Here is a 10,799-nt window from a genome sequence, read left to right on the forward strand (position 1 = left end):
TGGCAGAGCCTTGGCAGCCAGGGGAATTCCCTCAATCTTTGTCTTGCAGGAAGCCCATTTTTCAGATATTTTTTCCGTAGCAATCAGCAGAGGAAACAGAAAACCACATGCTTTCTCCCCATTCATAACCTGCTACACCTTCAGCTATGTCCTGGCCACTCTGTCCCTCTTATCTCACCTCTTCATAGGCTGTCCTCACATTTCCCTCTCTGCATGGCTAAGAATTTTATTCCCAGCTTCAAGTGAACAACCACAAGGTCATCTTCACCTTGCCCCAGCCAATCCACAGGGCAAGAGCTTTGTGAATTAAAAAAGCCCTTGTCCCAGAACACACCATAAATATGCATCTGCACTGATTTGTGGGGCCAGCTCTCCTTCTTGGGAGATTTTAAGGTTCTGGGAAGAGTTAAGTGGATTTAGGGGATGTGACAGCTTTATTTGGCTCAGGTGGTCTCCAGTTTTCCTGGGTCTGTCTAGAGCCACATAAGGATCAGGTGTTAAAGACCCAGGTTGTCACTGCAGAAAACAAAGCTGCCCTCAGCTAACTGCCCAGCAGCAGCAGCAGCAGCCCTTGTGTGTGTTACTGGAGTAAGATGAATCTGAACCTGCTCCGGGGAGACAGATTATATCACTACCTGGATCATACAAGTGCAAGAGTTCAATAGCTGAGCCTATATTTCTGTGTCTCTACAGCATTAATAAGATGCTGGGGCAAAATACAGAGCAATGTGGTTGCATTCACCTCTCCCAACCAGACCCTCGTGAGCCTGCAGACTGAAACAGCAGAGTTTTGCATTTTGCAAAACACCAGGTGGAGATCCGTGGTGCAGCCTGAGAGATTAACAGAGAAGGATTTTTAGCTTTTCTCTTTTTACCTGCCAAAGCCCTGGGTCTGAACTCTCACCCCTGCCTGCCCCATTTTGCTAGCAGGCAGCTGTGTCCAGTCAAGCTGGATTAAACACTGCCACTGTCACCACCAGCAGTGGAGAAGGTCCTGAGTGACCGAGGGGGAAGGGTCAGAACCCCAAAGGGGGTTTAGACCTTCAGCACCCTCTGAACAGGAATCTCTGTGGGATCAGGGAAGGGATGCACAATGCTTTTTGCCCTTTGGAGCTGCTAGCATCTTGCAGGCTCCTGCACTCGCATCCCAGCAGGAGAAGATGCAGTGCAGCACAAACCGAGCACCAGCGCAGACGCAGGGCTGCTGTGAGCCCCCAAAGCCTTCCTTGGCAGCGGACCCCCCTGAGCATCAGCCCCTTTGCCTTAGCTGGGCATCACAGGAGCACTCAGGAAGGGAGGAATATTCAATATTTGCCAGGCAATAAGCACATAGTTGGGTGCAGTCCCCCCCAAGCCTGGCAGCAGCCCACAGAGCCACCCCTGCATTGCAGCACATGGGGATCACCCCTTCTCCTGCCAGCCCGCTCCCATCCCAAACCTCAGCTGCAGCAGCACCACGAGCAGGAACACGTTTCAGCCCCTGCAGCATCCGACACAGCCCTGAGCCCAAGCGCTTGCCCTGGCACGTCTGCATAGCATACGAGACACAGCGGCACCTTCACCCATGGTGTTGCACGGCTCAGGGATGGGGCCACCCGCCCCCGCATCCCATCCAAACCCCGTGGGCGTTCGCCCCATCCACGAACTCCTCTCCCGGAGCAGGATTCTTGGCACCCTTGGAGCCAGCTGGCACAGTTTTGGGAAGGGTCACCAGGCAGCTGCAGTCTGCACAGCAGCTTCAGGAGCAGAGCCCGAGGGAGGTGACCTTGGTGGCCGGTATCGCTGGGAGCTGGTGGGTTGCACACTCACAGGCTGGATGTGCAGCGTTGCACAACCACACCTGCCAGAGCCCACCCTGCCACGGCAGGCACCTTGTGACTGCTCCTGCCAGAGCCGCAGCTCTTGCCGGGGAAGGTCTTCTATTTTAGGAAGAATGTTTTCATTTGGCCTATATTAAGCGCATACATTTCGCAGTCACAAGGCAGGCGCAGAGCTGCGCAGGAGCCCTCCTTTCCTTCAGCGCCAGCAGCTCCGCAGCTTGGCAGATCCCGCATCCCAGCGGTGCTGGCACACACGCAGCCGAGCCTGTTGCTCACCAGGGCACTGTCTAATGCAATTAGCTCCTGTTTGCATCCCTCCATTCCCACGCTTGCCGAGAGGCTGCCGCAGCCCACTGCTCAACACCTCTCTCAATTTCTGCCTCTAGCACCAGCATGAAGGACCCTCCCCGGCTCCCAAAGTCAGGGGAAGCCACTAAGCTGCAAACGCGCAACATCAGCACGGAGGTAAAGCATTGAGAAACCCTCAGGTGTGGCCTCTGCTCAACCTGCCACCCGTGCTCCCCGCAGGGACTCTGCGTGGGCAGGGTATGGCACAGGGACCGGGTTACAGAGGGGTCACCTACCCCAGCCAGGCGCTTTCACCTTTCCTCCCTCCTTTCTCCTCTTCTCCCGGACACTGCACCCTGGCAAGAAGGTGCGTCTCTGCCCCGTGCCTCGTGGATGCCCTAATTGTGATTACAGCCCTTTAGAGATGACAGCAAAAAAAATAAACAAACACCCATTCCCAGTACTTGACATCTCACCAGCCGGACTGGGTGATGCTCGTGGGAAAGCCCTGGGGCAGCACGTTAATGAGGAGCTGGGGATGAGGAAGAAGCATCTTCTGCTCTGACTCAGGTCAGGCTGAGCCTGGCCCCACGAATCATCCCATCAAGGTGCAACAGGCTGGCGGGACCCAGCTGCTTCACCCACCCACTGCCCACCCTGCTGCTCCCCCCAGCCAGCCAGGCACAGGGACCCATGTGGTATTTAGGCCAGCTGAGCAGGGATGTCTATAAATAGCACCGTTTCAGATTCAGCCTGCATGTGGCTCTTCCCTTCAGTCCCCAGTTTATTTTCTCCTTCTTTTAGTGGCTCTCTGCAGCCCAAGATGAAGGGGAGCACAGGCTGGACCCTTCGTTAAGTCATATGGACAAAACAGGGAGACAGATTGGTTAAATCAGTCCAAATCCCCAATGTCGATGCACTTATACCAGATTAACCTTCGCATCAATAGACTACCAAATCACACTAAACTGGCTTAACCCTTCCTTAAATGGGTTTAACTGGTCTGCCACAGGGGGCTCATACAGGTTTAATGAGCTCAGCTGAGTCCCAGCAATAGTGCTTTCCTGGGAAGCCCTGAGCCCCCATCACAGCTCCATGCAGAGGGTGGCCCCAGACCCCCCCCGAAGCTGTTTTGTGGGCTGGAGGAAAGCAAGTCTGCTTCCCACAGGCACCCATGGTCAGGGGGAACTCCTGAGCATGGGTACCTTTTCCAGAAAGTTTTTCCAGCTTCCCCCTTGCTCCCAGACCCTCAGCACCCTGGCTCTGAAGGGGACCCCAAGGTTACCCCTATTTACTGTTCCCCCCACACTGACAGGGCTACCAGAGCATCTGCCCCTACACCCCAACCAGCTGCAAAACAAAAGGGAAAACAGCCTAAGACCCCCCCCAACACACAGCAAGCCAGCCAGGCCCCCCCCCGCCCCCACCTTTCCACCTACCCCTCTTTACACCACCAGTATCCCCAGTACCGCAGCAGCAGAGGAGCCAGCAGCAGAGGGGAGCCTGTGCCCAGCCAGATCTGGCAGAGCCCCAGCCCCACAGCCAGTTCCTTGGCAGGGCTGAGCCCTGGAGCTGGCCCAGAGGCTGAGCAGGGGGCAGTTTGCAAAGGCAAGGGCATGCACCCCCCCCCCCAGGGTAACCCTCAGAGCCAGGACACACGCTAAGACTGCAGTTTGCAGAGGTCAGGGCCATTTGCAGGATGCTCCGAGTTGCACAGAGCGAGCAGCTGCAAGCCAGGCATTGCTCCGAACAGGGAGCATCTTCCTTGCTCTGTGACACAGCACAACAGGAGCCTTTTTAGTACCTGCCACAAAATTAGGCATAAAAATCCCCCTTGGCTTCCCTTTCTAGCTTAGCTCAGCTCGGGCCAGAGCAAATGGCTGTGCCTCCCATGAGAACATACTGCACATATGAGTAAGCCCCAGGTGCCAGGCACACGCAGCAGCAGCAGCGCCTGGGGCATAACAGCATCTCAATTAGAAGGTGAGGCAAGACCTGCACCAGCAAAAAAAATGCCATGTGTGTGTGTGTGCTGCGCAGCACGTTCCTGCCTGTTATCGGCTACATCAGTACCTGCAGACAGCATTCTCCAGAGGTCCTCTAAGAAGAGCAGCCTGAGCAGAGCTGGTTCAATCCTAGGGGCTCCTCCTGCTTCTTTTTAAGCCCGACAGACACCTGCTGCCCATCAGCCCATTAGCTCCCTCCTTTCCCATTGACTCACCAGCTGGTCCCACTGATTCACCCCTTCGAACCACCTCTCCTTTCCGTGGCCCGTGGTCATTTCCCTGGTCCCTTGGTTCCCATTGACTCACCGCTGCTCATCCAAAGCTCACCCTCCCCTTTCCATTCCCATCCCGGTCACTTCTGGTCGCTTTGACTCCCCCTGCCCTGGTACCTGCCTTCCTCCTCGCCAGCACCACACCATCAGCATCCCTGATATGCTGCAAGGAGCGTGCTGGTGAGGGACCCACAGGCTGGGCAGCTCATGGCTCCCAAAAGCACCTTCTGACCTTTGCAGAAGTGCCATTGCCAAGCCCCAAGGCTGCAGGGAGAGTTTGCTTTTTCAGGGGCAAACGATTCCCCCCCCATTTCTCGCCCTGGCTGGCATCTTCTGCTGTGTTATTTTCCACGGACCATGGGAGAAATAGCAAACAATTTGCAGAATTTAGATGTAACCAATGGCTCTAGCCATTATAGTTCCCATCCATCCCTCCATCCAGGTTCATTTTCTCCCACTGCAGTACAGGAAGCACTTAGGAATGAGTCTGAAAGATTTTGGAAGTGTAGGGAAACGGGATTTTCGGGAGCAGGGAGATGCGGGCTCTGGCGCGTGCCGTGCCGCAGGCACACCCAGAGCCGGGCTGAGCTCCGAGTGGAAAATTCCTGTCCGTTGAGCACGGATTGTGGTTCAACAGGTTTTAGACCCGGCCCCTTTATTTGTGTCAGTGCAAAAACTCATCCCTAGGGCATTTGTTTGGATCACATGGGAGAGTGTATAAAAATGAGTCCTACCTGTCCAGGCCAGTTAGCACCTCAGGAAAGCCAAGGCAGCTGCTGGACCGGAGGGGGAGAACCGTGGGACGGTGCAGAGCCAGTGCACGCAGGTAACTCTGCCGACTGCCTGGAGCAAATTTATCCCCCATTTTTTCCCTAGGGATTTGGCGGGGCTGGCCCCGGTAGCGACGATGGGATATGGTGAGGCTGAGGGCTTTTCCCCCTTGCTGGGGAGCTGCAGGGGTATGCAAAGGGGTGTGGGGATTGAGGGTTTGGAAACGGGTTGGTGGGCTGCACTGGAGCAGAGCCGGTTCGTGCCACAGGAGTAGCTTTAAGTGCCGCCGCAGGCTGTTTCCAGCCCTGTGGGCTGCTGCAGACCCTCCGGAGCAGGTGATGCTCTCAGCAACTCGTTCCCTCATTGTCCCTTCGCTCCCCTTCAAGCTGGCGAGAATTGGGCTGTCAGGCCTCGACAGGGCTCTGTGGGGCGTGTTGGTGGCAATCCGGGTTTAATGAGTAGCCCGTGGCCGGTATGGGCAGAGAGGAGGGTGCTCGGGCAGAGCCACATGCGAGAAGACACCGAGTTACGGGGGCGAAGAGCCTTTCAGCGTGGGACGGGTGCCACCCAGCTCTCCCACGGGAACAGAGCAGGTAAAACCAGTGACTCTCCGTGGCCGCTATTTGCTGCTTCAATAAGGGGTGTTGATGTCTCCTGGCGGGTAGCCGGGGACGTCCGTACGGCCACCAAATGCTGCCGTCACCTCCCTGCCCGCCCGCCTTGCCGGCAGCCTCCCGCTGCCTGCGGACCACCTGGCAGGGCGATAGGCAGCCCTGCTGCCGCTTCGTTCGGCCGGGAGCCGTTAGGGTAGGAAGTGGTTTTGTGGGCTCGGGTGCTGTTGCACAAGCGAGGGCACGAGGCACGGCCGCTCTCCCGTGGGCCATGGCTTGCAGCTGGGCTCTGCGGCGAGGAAAGGGGATGATGCTCCCGCTCACCCACCCGTGAACCTCTGTCCTGGGTGGGGGGGACTGGCCTGCTCCCAGTGCTGGCTGCTGGTGGTTTGACACCTCCGTGTCCCCCCTTTTCCTGCCTTTCAACCAGCCGTCGCTGCTGAGACAAACCCGGGCAGCTCCTCCGCTCCCTCCCTCATCCCCTCGGGTCTTGCTGGGGGCTCTGGGACCCCAGAAGTTTTCTCCCTACCCAGCATTGCTTCTTCCCCTTCCTCTGCTCTCCATCCCTACTGGAGACAGTTGCTTAGAAACAGACTCCTTGTTCTTTGATTTTTTTTAATTTTTTTTTTTTTTTTAAATGTTGAGATATGTGGGCCCCCACCGAGCCCTCCCAGACCCCGCACCGTGCTCCGTGCCGGGTGCTGGCTGCAGCCAGACCCAGGGACAAGACCCAGGAAGGTTCCGCTTTCCCCCTCCTCACTGAGCATCGGTCTCCAAGCTGCAGCAAACCAGGCAGACACCCACCCCGCACCCATAGCAGCTCCCCGGCTGCGATGTGAGAATTAATTCCTTGGGGTTGTTTGCTCAGGGGGTTATTTTCCTCTTCTGATGAAGAGCCCAGGCTCGTTGGCAACGCTATCAGCCTATTTTTGCCCTGCTCTCCCTAGCAAGAGAACCAGGAGAAAAGGGAAACAGAGAAGCCACAGGATGCACCGTTATAAGAGGAACTTTCCCCAAATAGAAGCTTTTCACAGTTTTTTCACGAGGCGTCAGCAGCTCTTAATACTGTATGAGGCTGTGAATACTGCATGAAGCAGCCGGCCGGCGGGGAGCCTGTAAATGTTTCAGGCTGCAGCTGCAGCCGTCCCACGAGCGTGGGACCGGCCGTGCATGCCCAAAACCTGGCTGGGGTGGTAGGGGGAAGCAGCTGAAAGAGCAGCCTTAGCTGCAATTTCATATCAGCTGCGCTTTCTGCACCAGTCAGAGCCGTAAATCCAATGCGTCCCAGCTGGAGGGTGCAGAAATCCTGCACGCGTGGACCGAGACCTTGAATTTTGCCCTGACCGGGTTTCTAGTTGCAAAAGATCTGTCTGGAAAGCCCCAGATGTTCATTAGCTCTGTGCTAGGGTAAAGGAAGGTTTGCTTTGCTTGTCTAATACGTTGCATTTTACAGGAGTACATGGCTCCTTCCAGGTTTAAATATTTATAAACTGAGTGATGAATCCCTGAAATTCTGCAGCGGTGTCAATGGCAGGATGAGTTATCACCCGTGGTGTATCAGGTGGCTGTATTTCAGGGCTGGGAGACGGGATCCAGGCGTGTGGCTGGGTAATAATATGTGCGTGCAGTGAATTTCCAGAGCACCCCAATCTGCTGGCTCAGAGATAGACCTTGTTGCTTTGGCAGGACAGGGGAGGAAATGTGCAGAAATGCTCTTTTTGCTTGTTTTAGACCTTCTTCTCTGGTATCAACTCTTTCCTGGACTCTCTTTCCCAGTCCTCTCCCCACCGGCATGGTGGCACATCCCATTACGCCGTCTCCAGCGGCACAGGGCCCTTTTGCCCTCGCTGTTCCCCCATCATGGTCAGGTGGGGTTTTGCCATTTTTGCAGAGTGCTGGTCGGAGATTTCTCCTGCCTGCTGGGTCCAAATGGACATTAAGCCCATAAAAACCATTTGTCTAAGCTGCCTTCTCCCTCCCTGGCTGCCCGGTGAGGGAAGGCTGAGCTCTCCCAGTCCTGCTGATGGGGCTCGGGAGCCCACCCGGATGCCTGGGGCAGCTGTCCGGAGCAAGGAGACCCCTGGTAGCATCACCCAGGAAAAAAACCTGGAGGATTTGTGGTTTTCGGAGCAGCAAAATGGAGGGGTGACCCTGATTGCTCTTCCTGGGTGGATCTGGGAAAGGACCAAGCACTGTGGTGGGTCTCCAAAACCCACTCCCACTTCCCAGCAGGAGCCAGGCGTCTGCTGGCTTTGCCAGGAGCGAAGCCCAGGCTGGACTCTGCTCCAGCCTGACGTCTGCAGGCACCGTTGATCTGGTGACAGGAGAAGGAGGGGAGAACCCTGCTGCCCTGCCTTGCTCCGGAGCTCACGGGAGGGAAGCTTTGGCCAAAGCAAACATGCCGGAGGGCTCGGTGGTCTGCTGGCCGCCCCGGGAGCCAGGCACTGCTCGGAGTGCATGTGCCCGCAGAGAAGGCTTTTAGCCCAAGAGTAAGGTGCTTGGAGCAGGGGAGTGGTACTGGGGGACCCCTTGACGACACTGGCCAGCCACTGGGGCCGAGAGGATGCTGGCACTGTGAAACCCAGCGCAGGGCTTCAGTGAAAGGGATGGGTTTGTGCATGCCTGTTGCATGTATCTATGTGTCTCTCCCATCGGCTGCTTTGTACGGTGAAGGTGGTGGCGTGGGGAGAGCAGACCCGGCAGTGAGATGTAGGGACGGCGGGCAGAGCCGCTCGGTAGATGAGGGACATCCCTCTCCCCGCACAAGGACACTTCTTGGCCAGCCCAGATGGCCATGCAGGACTTGCCTTCCCAAAGCTTTTTTGTCCCCAGGGTAGCGGGGTGACGTCGTGCAGGAGCGGGGGACGTCCACGTTTGGGGTGTTTTCACAGAGCCCTTCTGCCCTTTCCTTTCAGAGTCTGCCAAGAGAAAGAGATGGAAACCCAAGGGAAAGGCAGCCCCGCCGGGAAGATGACTGCCATGGCTCACAGCCTGTAAGTACCCTCCCGCCGCGGCACTGGCTCCTCCAGCCTCCCGGTTCAGGCACTTTTCCTCCGGCCACTTTCTCCAGGGGACTTTGCTCTTTGCTCCCTTCCGACACATGCCTCCGTTCCCCCACGGATAAGGCGGAAAACTCGCGGCAGGGCTTAGGGCAGAGCAAGGCGAAGGCAGGTCTCTGGCAGCGGGGACCACGGAAGCGTGTGGTCCGGGGCTGCTGGAGGGTGTTGGGGTGTCTCCCCACTGCAAATCCGCTTTTGCTGGGGTGCTGCTGGTGGGGGATGCATTGCCTTGGTCCTTCAGCCCTCTGCAAGGTGAATAACGCTGAGCTCAGCTTTATTTAGGGATCAGGGTAGGGGGCACTGGCAGGGGCAGAGCTGGGAAGGCTGCAGCAGTTGCAGAGCGTTTGCTGGCTGCTCCAAGGAGCAAAAGGAAAATGAGTTTGCATCCCTGCACCCTGCAATTTGGGGGACCTGCATGCCAACCCCCAGCGAGGCTGGGCAGGGGCACGGGGAGCACCTGGGAGGGATGGAGATGCTCCGGGCATTAAAGCCTAGAGAGCCATAAAATTTACTGGGGAGGGCATGGCTGGAGCAATGTCCGCTCATGTCTCTGATATCCAGAGAGCTGCTTCATTCCTTGCTGGGGAGGGGGAGATGGAGGGAGGAGGATGCTACGGGGTGAGAAGGGATGCTTGCTGCCAGCGGTGCGAGCTCCCCAGCGTGACCCCCAGCGCTCAGCCGTCGGGTTTGGAGCTCTTTGCCTGGGAGCGAGAGTGATTACGGAGCCGGGCAGATGGGAGCCCTCTGGGACAAGTTCAAGAGGCTTAAATTGGCGAGAGACATGGGAGCAGGGAGCAAATGGCCTTTTAATTACAGCCCTGCCAGGGGCAGCGGTGCTGAGGGAGTTATCGCCTTGCAGCCGTGCCATGCCGTGGGCAGCCGTGCCGTGCCGTGCCGTGCCGTGCCATGCCGCAGCGTGGGCTCGCTGGGGAGCGGTGGGATGCGGCGAGTCGGCTGAGACTTGTGTTTCTCTTCCCACGGAGAAGAGGGGCTGCAAGTAACGGCCACGTGCTCCGCAGATGCTCCCGAGCCCCTTCCCCTGCCCCGGTGCCCTCGCCGGTGCCTCCCACCACCAGCTCTCTCCTCCCGGCAAAGCCTTCTGCCGGGAAAGGGGTCGGTGGGAGCGCTGCAGCCCGGGTGTTTCGGCTGCAAAGTGACAATTGTGCTTTTGTTTTGCCTAGCAGGGAGGGGGGCAGGCGGGAATTCGGCTGCCCAGAAAGCTGCCAGGAACTCTTTATGCCACAATTAAGCACCTGCTACAAGAGAGCAAATAAGCCAAATCATGCGGCTGGCAAACAAGCTTTACGTGTTCCTTCCCCGTGACCCACTCCAAGAAGAAGAAAGCTCAAAGCTGCAGCTCGGCTGCTCGCAGCTCCCGTTGCAGGGAAATAAATAGCTTTGCCGTGAAGCCGCTAGCTTCGCTGCCGGCTCGCCGTCCCGCTGTGGGCACGGAGGCAGCCCCGGGAGCTGCCTATGCCCGGCTCAAAAGCCAAAGGGCTTCCCCCCTCCCCAAATAAGCGACTCCATCTCCTTCTGCTATGGAGAGAGAGATCCCCGTCCTGCGAGTTAGGTGAGGCGGGGGGCAAGGCGTAAGGGGGGGGGAACCGGGGTTGGGGGGGGCCGTGCCGGACGGCTGCCGGGGTTGCGATGCAAAGGTGCGAGGTGAAGCGAACGCTGAGGTTTTGACGCCGGTTGACGCGGCGTTGCATCACGGCCGGCCACGCCACGGCCTGCGAGCCGGCCTGATCCGAGGAGCGAGGGAGCTGGGGGGGGGGGGCTGAGCTTAGCGTGGCTCGGCGGAGGAGATGGGGGGGGGAAAGGCAGCCGAAAGCCTCGGGAAAGGATGGCGAAGCGTCACATGATGCGGATATACGGGGTCAGAGCAGCGGGGCCAGCGTGCCGGACGCTTTCCCGGCAGCCACGCTGCAAAGATGACTCTTGAGTTTTTGATGCCCTAGGGTGGCGGGGCTGG

The sequence above is a fragment of the Haliaeetus leucocephalus genome, unplaced genomic scaffold (genome assembly GCF_000737465.1).
Source record: "Haliaeetus leucocephalus isolate CR32 unplaced genomic scaffold, Haliaeetus_leucocephalus-4.0 Scaffold162, whole genome shotgun sequence".
Lineage (NCBI taxonomy): Eukaryota > Metazoa > Chordata > Aves > Accipitriformes > Accipitridae > Haliaeetus > Haliaeetus leucocephalus.